The sequence below is a fragment of the Mauremys reevesii genome, linkage group 2 (genome assembly GCF_016161935.1).
Source record: "Mauremys reevesii isolate NIE-2019 linkage group 2, ASM1616193v1, whole genome shotgun sequence".
Lineage (NCBI taxonomy): Eukaryota > Metazoa > Chordata > Testudines > Geoemydidae > Mauremys > Mauremys reevesii.
The window spans coordinates 219,409,453-219,428,534 of record NC_052624.1 but is presented as its reverse complement, the minus strand read 5'-3'; the positions used below and the strand labels follow the sequence as shown (position 1 = coordinate 219,428,534).

Genomic DNA, 19,082 nt, shown 5'->3' with positions numbered 1-19,082 from the left:
TCCTGATGGAAGAAAAATAATCTCTCCTTCTCAGTGGCCTCTGGGCCTTTTTAAAGGCCAGTTCCTCCAAAACTGGTTATTCTGCTGGATGCCACAGCTACTCAGATTAGCTAAATCCAATGCAGAAGCCCATTAACACTTTTATGAAGAATTGCATAATTTTAATGTATGTGGTAAAACTACAGTTGTTCATATTAGTGACCAACTGGGAATCTTTTTATTTCTTATACCTCATTCACCATTGTTTAGTAGATTTCCTACTAGACGTAGGAAACTTATCTCACTGACTCAGAGGCTGGATAAAAAATCTTGCCTTAATCCTTATTTGCAATGGAAAATGAAGGCAGCCTTTTTAAAAAAAAAGTAGAAAAGATAATAAATAGTTTAAAAAAATAAAAACATAAAGGATTATGCAGACAATGGAGCCTTGCAACTGCATATCCAGAAACATACCCTGAATACAGCAAAGTGCTGAGTGCTGATCACACACACCTCTAAAAGAAAGTACAGATAGAGCAAATGAGAGAAATGTATCTAATGCATATGAGAAATAAAAAAGCATTTCACCAGATTGAAGACCAATGGGAAGGCAAAGAACCAATATTCTCTCTGTCTGAGAAGCCTGACTCAATATAAACAAGGCCAGAAACTAATAACAAAAATGCTTTTATTTATTGCTCACTAACCTACAGGGCTTAGTACCACAGAGGGTTACAAAATTTCCCATAGAAATAACACTTTTCAATTCAACCCTGCAAGCATTACAGCACATTTCAGGACATAAAGGTAAAACCCCTTTAAAATAAAAGAATGCTATATTAAAATTACATTAAAGGGAACTTTTCACTGTCAAGTTAAAATATATTTATCTGTTGAGGGCCCTACTTTGCCTCCTTATTCACACTGAATAGTACCTTGCTCCAAAATAGATCCATGAATATAAATCCTGTGCTAACCTCATCAATTTCTTTTTCTTGCTCACTCATTTTCTTGTGTGCACCAAAATCCCACAGTGAACAGGACGTAAGAGGGAGACATTTATAAGCAGGCTACCATACTTAATTATACCTTTGGCTATAGGTTAGTGGAAAGCAAAGCTGACTGCTCTTGTCCAGCAATTGCAACTTTCTTTAACTTTCAGTCTTTCCTATATAAATATGCACATGCTTAAAGCTGAAGCAAGACAGATGCCTAAAGCATCTTATATCTTGAGATTTATAATTTATGTGAATGTCTGAGTGAGAATTTGTTAGTCAACAGGATCTGTTGATGTGTCTGTGCATGACACACAAGCCTGAACCAGCAACGACAGGGCTTGTAATGTCACATCAACAATAGAGCAGAAGAATTCTGCAAGAGAAAAGAAGCAGCAAGTAAGAAAAAATTCAAATACAAATATTTTACACAAGTTGATCTTGAAGAGAACAACAACAAAATGACAAGGATTGCAATTTGCTCCTTATAGAATGGACAGGGACAGTGAGTCAACCATTTAAATGTTTCCAAGGCTTTTTGCTTTGTCAGCTGGAATCAAGTCTTGATAGCCTTCACGGCATGGTGAAAGGATGTTTCCTGTGAATAATTTCCTGAGGCGGAATAGGTTATGAGCAAAGCTAGCGGGAAAATGTAAAAACAATGTTGTGAATTTTTTTTGACATTTTAAAGTTATTTCTGTTTTGTAGAGTTCAAAATTGTAGAGTTGGACAATTCTTTTTTTGTCTTAACTTTTTGTGGATTTGAAATTTTCAACATTTTCTTGGTGGTTCTCCTTTTTTTCTTTTTGCCTATAAGTGACATAAATTGATTTTCCATTTTGATTTTTGCACTCTAACATTTCAAAAGTTGAAGTTATGGAAATTTAGAATGGGAAGAAAAGAAAATTAAAAAAGTGGGGGAGAGGAACCTACACACCACTCAGTGGCAAAAAAGGAACCCTCCTAAAATTTTAAAATTGCAAAAAAAATATATTTGAAACTAAAAGGAACATTTTAAATTCAAAGCAAAATGAAACTTCTCATCAAGCTCAATATATTTACGTAAATAAAATTTTCCTGCAAAATGTTTGTTTCCAATGAAAACACATTTTTGACATGAAATGTTTTCAGTCAAAACATTTTGACCAGCTCTAGTTCTAATAATATTTTGATACTTTGGGTATTGAACTAATTTCTTATTTTAATATTTTTAGCTGCTTATTATGAATAATTGTTGTTGTATGTGTACTAAGCTGATTGATTAGCACATTTTAAGTAAAATATTTTCATTTAAGAAGAAATTCATTCACCTTTATATTTTTTCCTGCCGTCTTTGCTCATATTGAAAATAGTACTTTTCATTATCTTCCTACTTAACCATATACTAATGTCATATTATGTCATAAACGAATAAGTTCCAATGTCACAAAAACCCATCACAAACAAGAATAATATGGGAGCAAGATGGTGTTTAAGGTTGGTTGTGAGTGAGAAAGCTGCTACTCAAATATCTGATGAACTGTCATGCTTTGACCTCTCCACAGGGCATGGGGATGGGTCAGGCCCATGTCTCCACACTAGCCAATGGACAGAACTAGGCAGGGACGAGTGGATTCTGCATCCTCTTAAATTATAGCAATGTGACCATCTCCCCCTGCACCCTATGGAGTTCTAGGAAGCTTTGTCCCCAGTTCAGGTGTAATGTTTCCCACAACTCCTGATGGGGCAGTTGGACATTTCACCATCAACTAAGCAGAAATGTGTACTAATAGAAGAAAGCAAGGAAAACCTTTTATGAACATGTATTAACAAGGAGTAGGTAAGGACACACATTAAAATGGACAATTATTGGTAAAAAAACTTAGGGTACAGCAGGAAAGTAAACATAGCACCAATTTTGCCTCCACCCTCCCAAAAAGGTTATTTCTACACATAGTAATGAAAATGTACTTCTCAGTAGAGATGGGTGAAATTTTGAAGGCAAAACTCTCTTCCTCCACCCCTGAAAATGCATATTTGGGTCTACTAAAACTTTTTGTGAATTCATGTTGAATTTGCTAAATTGTTTCAGCCAAAAAAAAATCAGAAAATGTTAATATTTCATTTTGACATTTTTTAAAAGAAACTTGATTTTTTAAAATTCAAAATGCCTTTTAAAACCAAATTTTACTTCTATTTTATAGAAAAAGGTAAAAACCCACAAACGAAACAAAACTTTCATTTCTGGTCCAGGAAAACATTTTATTTGACTAAACCACCTTTTTTCCTCACTTTTTTGGTTCAGCCACTGCACTGAAAAATCAGTTATTTACACAAATCTACTTCTCAGTGACCCCAGAATTATTTGCTACTGTTCAACTGTGCTTTTGCAAGGAATGGCAATACATACAATTTTGACTTACCTTGTAATTGTCAGGACACTAGCAAGCTGCAGTGTCTCTATTAATGGGCCCTGAGGATCATGATTAACAAGGAAGCCTTATTCCCTGTGTTTTCTACTGCTTTATCATAATTCTGGCAGCCTTTCAGTTATGCCTTAACCACACCACATCACGTCACACAAATGCAGTCTGGAATCAATTTCTTTACAACAGGCTTATCTCTGATTTCCGGAAGACAATTAGCAATGGTGTACTGCTTCCTCACTTGTTTTCTAATCACTTACTGTCACTCTACATTGAGTAAGTTTCCAGTGAGCACATGTTTTGAATGATGAAGGATTGCCTACCTTGCAGTAGTATTGGTTTAATGCAACTTAATTTTAATGATTTCACCCAATGTCATACAACCCTTAGCAATAATAAATGTCCTTTTTGCTAGATGTCAGATTGTAAAGATACTTTTTATGATACTAGCTAAAGAAAGGACAATCTAATATTCCTAGAATTTCACACCCCCTCCCTCACTTGAACTCTCCTTAACTGCCCAGCCCTGGCTGAGAATTGATTCCCTAGCCCCTGAGAACTTTCCCTTCCAGAGTCAATCTTTGTGGATGTTGAGCTGGTAAATTAGGGTTTCACTATGTCTCTTTCTCTTTTCCTCTCACCCTCCTCTCCTGACTCCTCTCTGAGGCAAGCAAACTGAGCTAGCAGAGTGACAGACCATTGCCTACAACAGGATAGAATGTTAGTGACTAATAATGAAGGAGGAACAAATAGATTAATTAGTATATAAACTCTGTTATGGGGTGGTGAAGAACCCTGAGAAATGAACGGAAAAGAGATATCTTCCTCCACATAAGTTATTACAAACTCTTGTCTTCTAGGTAGGATATAGACTAATAAGTATTTATGGCTCAAAAGGGGAGACTGTTAACACTGTCACTTCACTTTTATCCATCATAATGCTGCTTTAACACATGAGATGTATCTTTTAGGGCTGTCGATTAATCACAGTTAACTCACGCGATGAACTCAAAAAAATGTATCTCAATCAAACAAATTAATCACGATTAGTTGCAGTTTTAATTTCACTGTTAAACAAGAGAATACCAATTGAAATTTATTAAATATTTTGGGTGTTTTTCTACATTTTCATATGTGCCTTGTATTCTGTGTTGTAATTGAAATCAAAGTGTATATTTTGATTACAAATATTTGCACTGTAAAAATGATAAACAGAAGAAATAGTATTTTTCAATTCACTTCATACAAGTACTGTAGTGCAATCTCTTTGTCCTGAAAGTGTAACTTACAAATGTAGATTTTTTTTGTTACATAACTGCACTCAAAAACAAAACAATGTAAAACTTCAGCGGCTAGAAGTCCACTCAGTCCTACTTCTTGTTTAGCCGATCGCTAAGAAAAACAAGTTTGTTTTCAGTGACAGGAGATAATGCTGCCCTCCTCTTATTTAAAATGTCACCAGAAAGTGAGAACAGGCATTTGCATGGCACTTTTGTAGTCAGCACTGCAAGGTATTTATGTGCCAGATATGCTAAACATTCATATGCTCCTTCATGCTTCGGCCACCATTCCAGAGGACATGCTTCCATGCTTGATGACTCTTGTTAAAAAAATATGTTAATTAAATTTGTGACTGAAATCCTTGTATGTCCCCTGCTCTATTTTACCCACATTCTGCCATATATTTCATGTTATAGCAGTCTCAGATGACCCAGCACATTTTGTTCATTTTAAGAACACTTTTACTGCAGATCTCACAAAACACAAAGAAGGTACCAATGTGAGATTTCTAAAGATAGCTACAGCACTTGACCCAAGATTTAAGAATCTGAAGTGCCTTCCAAAATCTGAGTGGGACGAGGTAGGGAGCATACTTTCAGAAGTCTTAAAAGAGCAACACTTTGATGCGGAAACTACAGAACCCGAACCACCAAAAAAGAAAATCAACCTTCTGCTGGTGGCATCTGACTCAGATAATGAACATGTGTTGGTCCACACTGCTTTGGATGGTTTTCGAGCAGAACTCATCATCAACATGGATGCATGTCCTCTGAAATGGTGGTTGAAGCATGTGCGTCTGGCACGTAAATATCTTGTGACACCAGCTACTACAGTGCCATAGGAACACCTGTTCTCAATTTCTGGTGACATTGTAAACAAGAAGCGGACAGCATTATCTCCTGCAAATGTAAACAAACTTCTTTGTCTGAGTGATTGGCTGAACAAAATGTAGGACTGAGTGGACTTGCAAGCTCTACAATTTTACATTTTGTTTTTGAATGCAGTTATTTTTTTGTACATAATTCTATATTTGTAAGATCAACTTTCATGATAAAGAGATTGCATTACAGTACATGTATTAGGTGAATTGAAAAATATTATTTCTTGTCTTTTTACAGTGCAAACACTTGTAATAAAAAATAAATATAAAGTGAGCACTGTACACTTTGTATTCTGTGTTGTAATTGAAATCAATATATTTGAAAATGTAGAAAACATTTAAAATAAATGGTATTCTATTATTGTTTAGCAGTGCCATTAATCGTGCAATTAATTGCTATTAATTTTTTTAATTGTGCAATTAATTGCGATTAATTTTTTTTAATCGTTTGACAGCCCTAGTATACTTCAAAATGAGACTGCTCTAAATAATGTATGAAGGGAAGCTCAGGGTATGAGACTGACTATTTTATAGCCCTATTCCAGTTTTGGGCTAATAGAGCCACTCACTCAGCAAGCAGTCTTTGCTTCATTAGCGGCTCAGATATAAACCTTCCCTGCTGAGCTTTAGCCTTCAGGATTTTCATCCTATTGGGAATTAGCCATTCTGCTCTCACCCTGCAGGAGCTCAGGTCTTACACAGCTTGTGGATGAATCTTTCTGGATGTGGGCTTGAGATGTTTTATTTTGGGTTGGAGCCACTTCCAGCCTGTGACCCAAGGGATTATATTGTTGTCACTTGAATGCTGGGTCTTATTACTGCCCCAAAAATCTGACTGACGAATTGTGGAATTAACCATCTTCATTATATCACTTTATTTGTAAAGCCATATGTTTGGGTCATGGACAATTAACACACAATAATAATGAAATAACACCTCATAAAATATACAAAATGAATTCCAGCTAAAGTACTAAGAAGCCTAATGGAATGAGAACATTTACATAACTACCAGTAATGGAGTAATTTGTCAAACATGGAATTAGTTTCCTTCCCCCCCTCCCAGAGCATTGTAACTGTAAATGGCATTAAGGGATGCATTCTGGCTTTGATGCACATCCCTGTGAAAAGGCCGATGTTGAGGTTCACAGCTGAAGCAGGAGCTCCTGAAGATGTTAGGACCCCAATCCCAATGACCTCTGCAGAGGTGAAACCCCACTGAAGTAAATAGGGTTCTGCTTGGGCACAGGAGCCTATCTACACTAAGCTCATTGTAGGACTGGGGCCTAAACAGGGAGTGTAGCTGCTCTTTGTCATCCTACTGTACTGAGCCAGCTGGAGTGCTAAGTGCAAGGAGGGGTGGCTCCATGACCTAGATAGTAATGTCACAATCAAGGCTGCACTGTCAGCTTTATCTGATTTCCTGGGGCAAAACCCAGAAGGAAGGAATTCCGAGTACTTTTTTGCTCTCATTAAAAGTTGGAAGCACAGGGCCTGATTCTGATTTTACAGGAGTATAAATCAAAAGTAATTCTACTGAGACCAATGGAGTTACTCTGGTGTAAAAAATGGTGTGACTGAGATCAGAATACATCCTGTAAGTTTTGACATCTGATCCCATGAAGAAACAGAAACAAAACAACAAAACCCACACAGCTCAATTTGTCATGGGTGGCTTTTTTAAAAATAGCATTTACCTTCTTATAAGTAAACATGGCACTTGTGAAAAGTTATATGTATTTAACCACTAGTTTTATATACTTAACCCCTAGCTAACTCCTAGAACACAAACAGCAGAAGTGCTTCCCTGCAGTGATGGCTTAAACCCGACCTGGATTAAGTAGAGTATTTTTGGAAGATCTCTGTTAATGAGCTGGCAGACGTTAGCAAAATCTACAGGGGTCATGGGGATGATGGAATTGCAAACTCCATCATCTACAGGGTCATGGGGATGATGGAATTGCAAACTCCACTCATGGCAGAAGAATAATACACAGGGACCTATAGAGATTAGAGTTAGGGGCAAGAAATAACAAAATTAGATTCAGATTGGAAAAAAAATGCAAGTAAATATATCTGGGGGAAATTAATCCAAAACACTCATGCACCATAAAAGAGAGAGACCTCTGAAAAACCTAATGCTGAAAGAGATCTAGGGGTATGCGAGAACATCAGACAAGTCATAAAGGATGAAATCCTTGCCTCATTTTAAGTCTATGACAATTTTGCCACTGACTTCAATGGAGCCAGAATATTGCTGCAGTTTGCAAAGCAACATACCTGCACAGCAAAAAGGCCAGTGTAGTTTTGTGCTGCATATACTGAAACAACATATAATGGAGTATGGAGGTAATATCTATTAACCAGGTGTGGGCATTTGTTTCCAAAACAATGTCGAGAAACTGGAAGGAGTTCAGACATGCATGATTAAAATTAGAGCTGGCTGGGAATTTTCCAATGAAACACCATAGTCAGAAAATGCCAATTTGTTGAACCAGAAATGCTTGCAGAATCTTGACTGCCAGGCAGCCTGGTTCCCTGCCAGCTCACCTCGTGGGCTGCAGGGGATCCTGGGCTTCCAAGGTCCACAGTACTGGGACAGCAGTGCCATACAGAGTGCCCCAGGGTTTCCAGGGTGTGTGGCTATGGGGAAGCCCTGCCATGCAGACTGCTACAGTATCAGGGACCCCAGGGCTTCCAGTTTCCCTGCCACAGAGATGGGAACTTAGAAATTCTGGGAGTCCCAGCTATGCAGCCAGGAGTCTGGAAGCTCTGAGAATCCCACCAAGGCTCCGGGGGCAGCCCCACAATCTGAATCAGAACTAAACCAAATTTCAAAATGTCAAAATTTCCCATGAACTTGGAATTCCTAGACTGAGCCAGCTCTAATTAAAAAGATTAGTGGGCTGGAGGGATTGAGAAGTGAGAATGGATTGTTTTCATCTTAAGGCATTGTGACAGAGTGCTGAGAGAAACAGCTGTCCCAGCACTCTGGTCACTTAAGCTCTGCTTAATTCCCCCCAGAGAAGACTTGAATGAGGAATGGAGTACTTAATTACCTAATAAGGCTGGGGGCAGTAAGGAGCTAATTGTCCCATCAGCTGGGACGGGTAGTTAAAAAGCATAGGAAGACAGTGTAGAGAAGAGAGAGAAAAAAACTAACAGTGCTGAGGGAAAGGGGGATCTCAGGAGGGTGAGATTGTGCCCTCTTTTTGGAAAACGGGCTGACGTCTGAAAAATATTGTAGATAGAGCTCCTGCACAGGATTGTGATGGTGCTGATAATAATAATAAATTGTGTAAAGGTGTTAACAAACAAGAGATATACAAGACTGTTCATGTGGGATCACAAGGCAGGAGTGAAGCCTGCCTTGTTACCTGTGTATAGATAAGGTTCCATATAATCCATGGCAAGCTACTCCTAAATTTTCAGGCAGCTTTATTTATATTTAAAATTGGATAATTCTTAATTAAAAATGAAAATGACTGACTAAAATAGCCTGAACTGATACTTTACATACTGTATTCCCTGTTATTTATTTTGATAGTCAATTTATTTTAAGCTGTCACACATTTTCAGCTTTCAGTGTGTTTCAGATGTTTGTGCCGACAGCACATGAATACACTGTAGAAGTGGGAGCTTTCACCTCAGCAGGATTCCCTATTTATGGGGAGGGTCTCTCTGGGGAATCTGGGTTCAGAGGAAGACCGTGGTTATTGTGGTTTGCAGCATTGCCAAGGAACAGGGCAGCTGGGGCCCAAAATGCTGTGCTGATGTACCTAGCCTCCTGCTGGTCCCCTGTGATGTTTGGAATCCAGAAGTGGGTTCTGTGGGAGTAACTTTGTGAGGAGAACCTCACTAAGGTTTCCTACTCTGGAAACCCCTCCATCAGTTTTACTATGTGAGAGGTTCACATGGATATAACTAGGAATAGAGGGCGGTTATATAGAAAGGGAGAAAGTATACTGAAGATCAAGAGAAACATCAAGAAACAGTAGAAACCCCATTGCTTGCAACTTTTAAAAAAACAGACTAAATAAAGCACTAGGAACAGTACGATATGGAACTATCCTGCTTTGGCAGGGGTCTGGACTGAATGACCTAATAGGTCTTTTGTATATCTAACTTCTGTGAGAAAAGAGATGTTTGATCAAATTAAAGGGCACTGCATTTAAAATAAAACATTGCAATGATAAAGTTTTGAAAGAAATTCACAAGTTAGTGACTTAGTTCAATGATTTTTTACTAAAATAGTTGGAGCCTCAGACAATTGATATTTAGATCCTAAAATTGGCCATAAAAATATCTGTGCATCTCTATTATAAAATAAGGAACTGGTAAAGGAAATTGTTTAGGGGGTAAAGCGAGGCTGTATGTAGAAATCACCATATGCTGGTCTCAATCCATACTGTGAGTCAAGAGTTATCTGTTACTCAGAGTATTAAGAAGGATTTTGTTGTAATTTGATGTGGATAAATGTTCATATTTTTAAACAGTGATTTATTGAAATATTTATTGTTCTGTTCAACTGGTAACTTGCTTTCTTCTTTGTGATTAATTACCGAGCAGAAGTTGGCCTTGTGTAACTAGACCATTGTAGTGGCACTGTTGTTGATTAACACCTGGAACTTTAAGACTCTGTCCTCTTTTGGACACCTGCAGTAATATCAAAAAAATTTTGTTTGTTTTTTCTTTTTCCTTTAACTTGGCCTGGAACACTGGCAATTTAAAGCAGAAAAGATCAACAAAAGATGGAGCCTTAATACTAAAAACATCCTGTTTATTATCCAGTGGGGTTCCAATGAATATTTCTGCCTATTCTGCTTCTGACATACAGCACCACTAGTGTTTTATAATTATTGATTTTTTTCTCCATTCTCTGGATTAATGTCACTATTCTCTCTTGCCTTTTGGATAGCTATTTTATTGCTTTAGAGTCATGCACAGTAACATGGTCTAACCTGATATAATAAGATGTCATGTCAAAAACTTGAGCAATTTGTTTCGATTTTTCCTCTCTATCACCTGCACGATGTAGGTTATACGGCATCTAACAAAGGCTAGGAAGAATCGAATGGTTCATCAGCCTGGGATAATTAAAATCCCAGTCTAGTCAATTGATATATATTTACTTACTGCCTATCAGACAAGCAGCTGACTTACACTTAGAAGTCTTAGAAGGCACTAACTAACCAGAATTTTCAACCAGAAGCTGAAATCTGTCTTCCTACCTTAGTTTCCTTATAATCACTGCTGAGGAGCAGGCAGAACTGATTTGCCTGCCTAGCCCACTTGGGCTTGCTCTATGGAAGTCAATGGGAGTCCTGCCATTGACTTCAAAGGGAGTAAGATAAAGCCTTAAATTCCTTCTCTGGCTCTACTCATCCAACTGCATAATGCTCTTTGGGAAGATTGTGTAAAACAAGCATCAGTGGCACTTATAGGGAAGGTCATTCTATTTAATTATATTTTCAGTTTTAAATTCAGTTTTAAATCCGTAAAAACTTATGGGTACAAAAACAATGTTCAGAAATCCCCTCTGACAGTGAATAGGCTTTCCCTACTCTGTTCTGCATGGTACTTTTACTTAAAAAATCCTTTATCCACCTATATAGTCATAGACACATAGACTTTAAGGTTGGAATGGACCATCATGATCATCTAGTCTGATCTCCTGCACATTGCAGGCCACAGAAACTCACCACACACTCCTGTAATAGACCTCTAACCTCTGGCTGAGTGACTGAAGTCCTGTTATGCCCTTATTGCCTATTTTATGCAATAAGTTCTCTCATATCCTTTTTCAATATTTAGGAAAGCTACTATCATATATTCTTTATTTCTCCTTTTTTTTGAACTTCCATGTCTACTCTTACTATATAAGCAGCTTTAATCCTTCCCCTCCTAAACCCACTTTGCATGTTATCTGTAAATTCATTTAGCTCTAGATATTTTTTAAATCTTTCAGTCACTATTCTTGCCATGGCTTTAACCATGGCAATTGGCCTGTACACATCAGGTCTTGTTTGCAGCTTATCTGCTTTCCATACTGGGACTACAATCACATGTTTCCACTCTACTGGTAGCTCAACTTTCCCTCATATACTGTTGTACAGTTTTAGCAGTATTTTCAGACTCCCTGCATTCAGGTGTTTTTAGCATTTCGATATATGTGACATTTTTGCCTGGTGCAGATATTTTGCTTTTAGCTATAACTTTTTCAAGTTCCCTCATACTGAAGTTTTTGTTCAATATTGTAGCATCATCTTCCACGCACCTCTTCCACCCACCTCTTCCAGTTATAATGATTCTCTTTAATGAATTTTCTTTTCCTCAAGTGGATTTCTATACTGAGATTTTCACCATTACTGACATTGTGGAATATTTCTGCTGGAACTTCACTGTTTCTTTATAAGAGTTTTTATCCCTTGGCCTTCTACAATAAGGCCTGGTAAAGAAATGCTCCTACTCTGTATTCCATTTGTTGTCATAATCTGCTTCTGATATTTTAGTATCTTTACTGATTTTCTCACACTACATTCACTAGCTTTCTTTTTTTGCCTTTTTAAAACCTTTGCACAATTGTCTTGTTTCTTTATATTTCATTGTCTTAAGTATTGATTATATTTTTTGCTTTTTTGTTCCTTTCTTTAATTGCTTTTTTTGCACTCCTCATTTCACTGCGGTACATGGTCTCTGCCTTTAGGGTGCTTTGATATCTTAAGTATAGCTAACTTTTTTGCCACCATGATTCCTTTAGTTATATTGCTACTAAACTCCTCAATGCCATCATTTATACATTGTTCATTAATATTTTCATTACATTTGCTTCTAAATAGTATCCAGTTTGCCTTTTTTATATTCCAATTAGCAGGAATCATCCTCCATCCTCAATATTGCCTTTTTCTTGATATAACTATATAGGAAAGTGATCACTTCCCATTCCCTCTTCTTTATCAATTTCCCAGTTGCATTTGCTTGCTAGACTACTTGACACAATTCCCAGATCTGCACAGGAGAGATTTCCATGGTCTGCATTAAACCTAGTGGGTGTACCATCATTCAGAATTACTACATTATTTTTATTGATGAATTGTTCTAGACATTTGTCATTCTTATCATATTTTCCAGTTCCCCACAATCTGTTATGGCCGTTTAGGTCTCCACATATATGTCCTGTTTCACCTTCAGCTATCGCTGTCAAGTCCTTAATCTCCAGTTTTCCATGGGGCTTGTATAAATTAAATATTCTCAAAGCTGCAGATTTATTTTTTTTCATTGGAATCTCAATAGCATTAGTCTCTATATTTAGTTTCTTCACCACAATTTCAAAATAATTAAGTTTTCCTTCAAAAAAAATTCCCCCACCCCTTCCTACTTCTCTGTCTTGCCTCTAGATGCCATATCCTTGGATTTCCTATTAACAATGTTTCTTTTATGCAAATGATATCAGGGTTAGTAGTCTTATCATGAATATTGTTTTTTAGTTCCTGTGCATTCCAACAGTAAATAGTAGCATTCTATTTATCCTTCAATATTTTTCACTTAAAAAAAGCATGGAATCATTCTGCCGAGAAGTTGCTAACACGTAGGTACTTTTCTGTTGCTTTAACTATACTTTTCATTTTCTGTTTCCCCCCGTCTATGATGTGCAGTTTATTACTTCAATCATAAAAGCTAAACCTATTTGTCTATGCATAATGTCTTCTATTTTCCCTGTATCACTCATTATATCTTTGGATTTATTCAGCTGTGTATTTGTCTTTCTCCTTATTGAGTTTGCTTTTCTCTTCCCCTTTTGGTCTTAGATGGCTCCTAATAGCTTCTACATATGACATGCTATTTGTAACTCTTTTGTAACTTGCTTTCTTGCTATACAACCTATGCATGTCGCAAAGTGCTTTCCTCCACAGTTGCTACACTTTAATTTGGCTCCTTCCACACAACTGTCTTAGGAGTGCCCCCCTGCACACCTACTGAATCTAGTTTTCCCTTTACATATATTTGCCACATGTCCAATCCTTTGGTATCTGTAGCAACTCACTGGGGACGGTATATATGGTTTTGTCCAAAAAAAAAAAAAAATCTGATCTCCAACTAGCACAACTGTTGATGGCTTTATTTCCCTTCTTCTTGCTAATTAGCTGCTTAGCATATAGTACGTTATCATCTCCTATTCTTTGTTTACCTCATCTTCAATCATTTCAATTGGCACCGCAAATCCAACTCGTCTTGTCTCTGTCAGCTACTTAGGCAGTTGGCTCACTTCAATTTTCCTAGCATTGTAATCTTTAATAGCTTCCCACTTGTTCCTTGCTTTATAGTCAATTAATAGATCTCTTCATTGTAGCTTTGAAGCTCTTTCAGTGTCTCCAGCACTTTTAAATCCACTCTACCACTTTCAGAGGGTTTATGTCACATCCTTGACTAGTGATTTCATTATTATAGCAGTGTGATTTTTCTCTTTACTCTTTCATGTCTTTTTGTCTGCTGTTTCTTCTTCTAGTACTGGCATTTTCACCCTTTTCTTTTTCCTAACCTGTGACCAGTCTTCCCCTCTGCTTTCTCCATAATTTTCTAGACTGGTTTCAGTATTCTTCATTGTGTCTTCCATCTGCCCCCAAAGTATAGGTCTGCTAGCCTAAGACTGCCTCAGCTGGAGTCCCCTACCAGCCAGCCGGAGTCTAGCTCCACCAAATTGCTGCTGCTGGGCTTAAGAACTGGTCTATTGACTCTCCTCACTAGTCAGGTGCTGTAGCCAATCCAGTAGTCACTATAAGCCAGCTGCACTCATTAGGTTGCCCAGAGACTGGTTCTGCTACAGAACCTGATTCTTGACAGTACACCCACAGCTCCATAAAGGTGCTTCCTTAGGGCCAGGTTTCTCTGGCTACTTCCAAGGGAACTCTCTCAATAGGTCTGGGGTGTGGATGTTCTCTGCTGGTTCCAAAAACTGCTTGTCCAGAGTGTAGCCTTCCCAGACCACCAGGTATTGGAGCCTTCCACTAATTCACTGGGAGTTGAGGATTTGGTGGATTGTTATGGGTGGCGGTGGTGGGCTGGAGTTATTTGGGTATGGGTTTTCAATGTAGGTTTTTAAAGATGGGATGAATCTTCAAGGCGTTGGGCAGCTATAATCTTAAAGCTATTAGGTTTACCCATTCTATATTCTTGATGGGCCCAGGTATTGGTAGTCTAGTTTTGTGGATGGGTTGCTTGATTTAGGGCTCCAGGCAGAAAGCCACATTGTGTTCCTTATCGCCAAATTGGGGGAAGCCTGATGATCTTGGTCTACATGGTGTTTATAGGCATCTCTGGCAGACTGCAGGTGTTCCCTGAGCTCCCAATGCACTCAGTGTAGGTGGGAGGCAAATCCAAAGCTGCCATTATTTAAAACTCACAGGTTAGTCTGGGTGGAAGCAGGAGTGAAAGCCATTATTTGCAAAGGATGGGCTATGTTGGGTTGAGGCATAGATTGCATTGTTATATGCAAACTCAGTGGAGCATAGTGGGTGAAGCCAGTTGTTCTGGTGGCAACTCCAAAAGCAGCAAAGATACTGCTCCAAAATTTGAGCGAGACTCTGTTTGCCAATTAATCTGTGGGTAACAGATGGATGAGGTAAGGGACTCAATGCCAAGAAATCTGAGAAATTCCTTCCAGAGTGGGGAGATGAATTGGGGACCCTGGACTGATACAGTGTCCATCAATAACCCATGCTAGTGGAAGAAATTTTCCAGGAAGATATGAACCATCACCTATGTGGTAGGAACATTACCACATGGGATGAAGTGAGCCACCTGTATTAGGTGGTGGACAACAACCGGGATTACTGAGTGTCCCTGGAAGCATGGCAATGCTACAATGAAGTCCATTGATATAGTAGACCAAGACTGGGGAGGCATGCGCAGAGACTGAAGGTAACCTAAGGGTTTTGATTGTGAGTTCTTGGTGTGGGAACAGAGGTCTCAAGACTTTTTATATAATCCTTGATGTAAATTCATAGACCTGGCCACTAGAAATTCCTCTAGACCAGATGCCAGGTCTTGAATTGGCCAAATGGCCTGCAAGTGGCAAATCATGGCAACCTGGGCTGGCTAAGTCTGCAATTTCTATCAGAGAGATATTGGCCATTGCAGAATCCATGCTCGAGGTATCAGCTCTAATTCTCTTGCTTGTGTTTTGGCTGCTCAAACAATCAGTGACTGGCACATGGGTGGTCATATCTAGTGGCTGGAGCAGGAGTTGGTAGTCAGGAACAGGATGCAAGAGTCAGAACCAGAGGCAGATGCCAGTTCCAAGGGTCAGAGCTGAAATCAGGAATTGCAGCTTCAGGGGCAAGGCTGGAGCAGCATTGGAACAAGGCACAAGCAAGACTGGGAACAAGCAGGTGCAGGAGCTATCAAAGCTGTAGGCAAATCCTTTGAGCAGTCACTAAACTGCCGAGGATGGACTTAAGAGCTGGTCTGATGACTATTCCCACCAATCAGATGGTGTAACTATGACACTACATCCCATATTCATCATGGGTGTATGATTATGACACAATTTGTACAAGATGAGATGTGAGGCGTCACTGGAAAAGTTATGAAGTGTGAATATGATTATCCTATTTGTGAGAATGTATCATTTTTGTATCAAGTTATCAATATTGACTATGTATCTATTTCAAATGTGCTTACTCTGAGTAACACCCACAGCTAGCCTTTCAGGTACAACAATGAAGAAGCTAGACAGTGCTGATGGTCCATCAGCAACACCATGAACTATAGAAGAGCTTAGCCTTTCTATAAACATTTCAGCCAGCCTGTAAGTAATGGCTGCTACGACTCAGCAAGGGCATATGATCAGACCACATGATACTGAACTCCATTTTGGGTACCTGTATTTTTCCACAAACTGGGCTGGGAACTGTTTTTGGAACAAAGAGTTTCCACCATGTGTTAAAGCTATAGAAGGTGGGGTGTGACATCATCTAGTGACCTAACTCCCCAGACAAGAGAACTTGTGGAAACACCTAAGGAACAAAGACTGAACTCAGGGGGAGTGGTGGTCCCAGGCTAAAAGGATTTCTAGCCTGTGTATGGAAACCTGGTGGGCTGCTTGTATCATCAGTAAGGGTGAGAAATTGCTAATTCATATCCAATCTATCTAGTATGTTAGGTTGAGTTTGCATTTTGCTTATTTGGTAGGTAACTTGCTTTGATCTGTTTGCTATCACTCAAAATCTATGTTTTGTAGTTAATAAACTTGCTTTTTGCTTTATCTAAACCAGTGTGCCTTTAAGTGAAGTATCTGGGGAAAAAGCTCTGTGAGCAAAGGCTGTTGTATTCCTCTCCACACTGAGGGTGGGCAAACTGAGTAATACATTCATAGTGGTTGGGGTTTTGACCAGGGCAGGATGGTACAGCTCTTGGCTCTTAGGCTGGGGAGCTGGCAGTTATTTTGGCTGTAGCCTCTCTCTCGTTGGTTCATGCAGTGGCTGGCCAGAGTCTGCATGCAACTGCAGCTGGGTGTGCCCCTGCCTGTGTGAATGCTGGTGGGAGTAAAGGACTGGGAGTCATCTACAGCAACACAGTGTGAGAGGAAACCCAGGTTGGTGAGTCAGAGGACTCAATGATACCCCAGTTCCAGGCAGCACCCCAGGGGAAGAACCTGTCACAGTAACCAATCAGGCAGCCTACTACATGCCAGCTGTACTTGTTAGGTTGCCCACAGATGGCTCTGCTGCAGAACCTGATTGCTGACACTGAAAACCCATGGGACTGAGTCTCCGAGCCTGGGTCAATTGACTTGAGCACATGGGGCTTGTGCTGAGAGTCTAAAAGTAGCAGAGATTTCAGAGCCTGTGTTCCAGCCCAAGCCTGAACTTCTACACTGCAGTGTTTAGCCCTGTAGCCCAAGTCCTGTAAGCCCAGTGAGCTGATAAGGAAGTCTTAATGGGTGAACCTACCCTGCTAGTCCCACAGCAGAGGCAAGACAAGTCAGGGGATGAGAGGGATCCTGAGACTGTGGCTCTAGAGCAGTGGTGGGCAACCTGCAGGTAGCCCACCACTGCTCTAGAGGGACAATTCACTCAGGTAAATATAAACCCAGACCCAAGTAAATCGGTAGAAAGATTTGTAGGATTTGATTGGTGCAATGCCCTATAGGCCGAGGCAGAGCTGTGAGGAAAACCTCTATCCTCAAAGTGTACTTTCTATAGGTGGAAGGCAGGAGCCCCTCACTGGTGGTCCATGGAAGGCCAGCCCTAAAGGGAACAGGAACCCTCAGTAGAATCCCAACTTTGTAAAGAGGGTAATGCATGAACAGCAAAGAATTTCTCTTCCAAAGGCAAGAAAAGGCCTCAAGTGAAATAAGTGGGGGGAGGGGAGGTGTGTGACAGGGCACTATGAGTCACTGGGATGAATGCAAGTGTCAAGGTATCCCCCCACCTCTGAACTTTAGGGTACAGATGTGGGGACCTGTATGAATAACCCCTAAGCTTTTTAGGCAAAACAGTCGCTGCCACCACCAAGAGTGTTCCAAATCTTAGGGGAGAGCCACTTGGAACTCTGCCTTCCCCCAAGTCTCTATACCCTTTTTCCTGGGTAGACTCAAGAAAATTCCCCCCATCAATTTCTGGTGAGCCCAGCTCCAAAATCCTTGGATCTTAAAACAAGGGAAAAAAAATCAATCAGGTTCTTAAAAAGACAACTTTTAATTAAAGAAAAAGGGTGAAAGGAATACCTCTGAAATTAGAAAGCAAGATGATCTCACAGACAGATTCAAAACAGAGGATTTCACAAAACAGATTTTATGAAAAGATTAAAAAAAATTGTGACTATCATAAGCAATGTCAGGCATCTTTTGCTATATTATATTTAATCCAGCATTTCTTTCAAACAAGTTGCTAGGCTAGATGCAGGAATCACTGGGTGAAATCTATGTCCTGCAATAACAGGAGGTCAATTTGGATTACATCACTGTCTTTCCTGGTCATAAAAATCCATAAAAGGATAGCACCATGTGTGTTTCAAAGCCAGTGAACAAATTCTTAAAATGTGGCTTGTTCTTCAGATTTCATTGAGACTTCAAAATCAAGCCAAGTCTGAAGAATTTTGTATCATACTGTTACTTGCTTTTCATAAACTTGTATTAAAAGTTCCAGATGGTATCTTATCCAAAAGCAAAAAACTTTGCTTAAAAATAAACAAACATTGAAATTATAGTACTTACCTATTACAATATTTATTAAAACCTTAAGAAATCCAAAACACAGGATTTGTGTTACCTTCCTAACACAAATCCTGTAGGCCAGCCTCTACTTTTTGATCTCATTGTGTGTCTTTGCTGCTTGTCTGTCTCAGGAATGTACTTGCATATAGCTATAGTGCTATATGCAAGAGGAAGGGAAGGACCAAATCTGTTCACAGAAAAGATAAATAGGTGGAATTTGTGTGAAATGTACTCACTCATCAAGATTACTTGAGATGTTTAATTCATTCATCCCAGGGCTGCTCAAATTTTTAATCTGATTGTTTGACACTTGCAATATACTGAAA

The 19,082-nt window shown here is 39.1% G+C and overlaps 1 long non-coding RNA gene across 2 annotated transcripts in view; it reads right to left on the bottom strand.

Annotated features, from left to right (window-relative positions):
• Positions 1-892: 892 nt before the first annotated feature.
• LOC120399310 overlaps positions 893-19,082 on the bottom strand; it is a 20,958-nt gene continuing 2,768 nt past the window's right edge. For both annotated transcript variants that reach the window (XR_005595083.1, XR_005595082.1), the window contains exon 3: positions 893-1,350. This is a non-coding gene — a long non-coding RNA (uncharacterized LOC120399310). The remainder of the gene's footprint in view (positions 1,351-19,082) is intronic.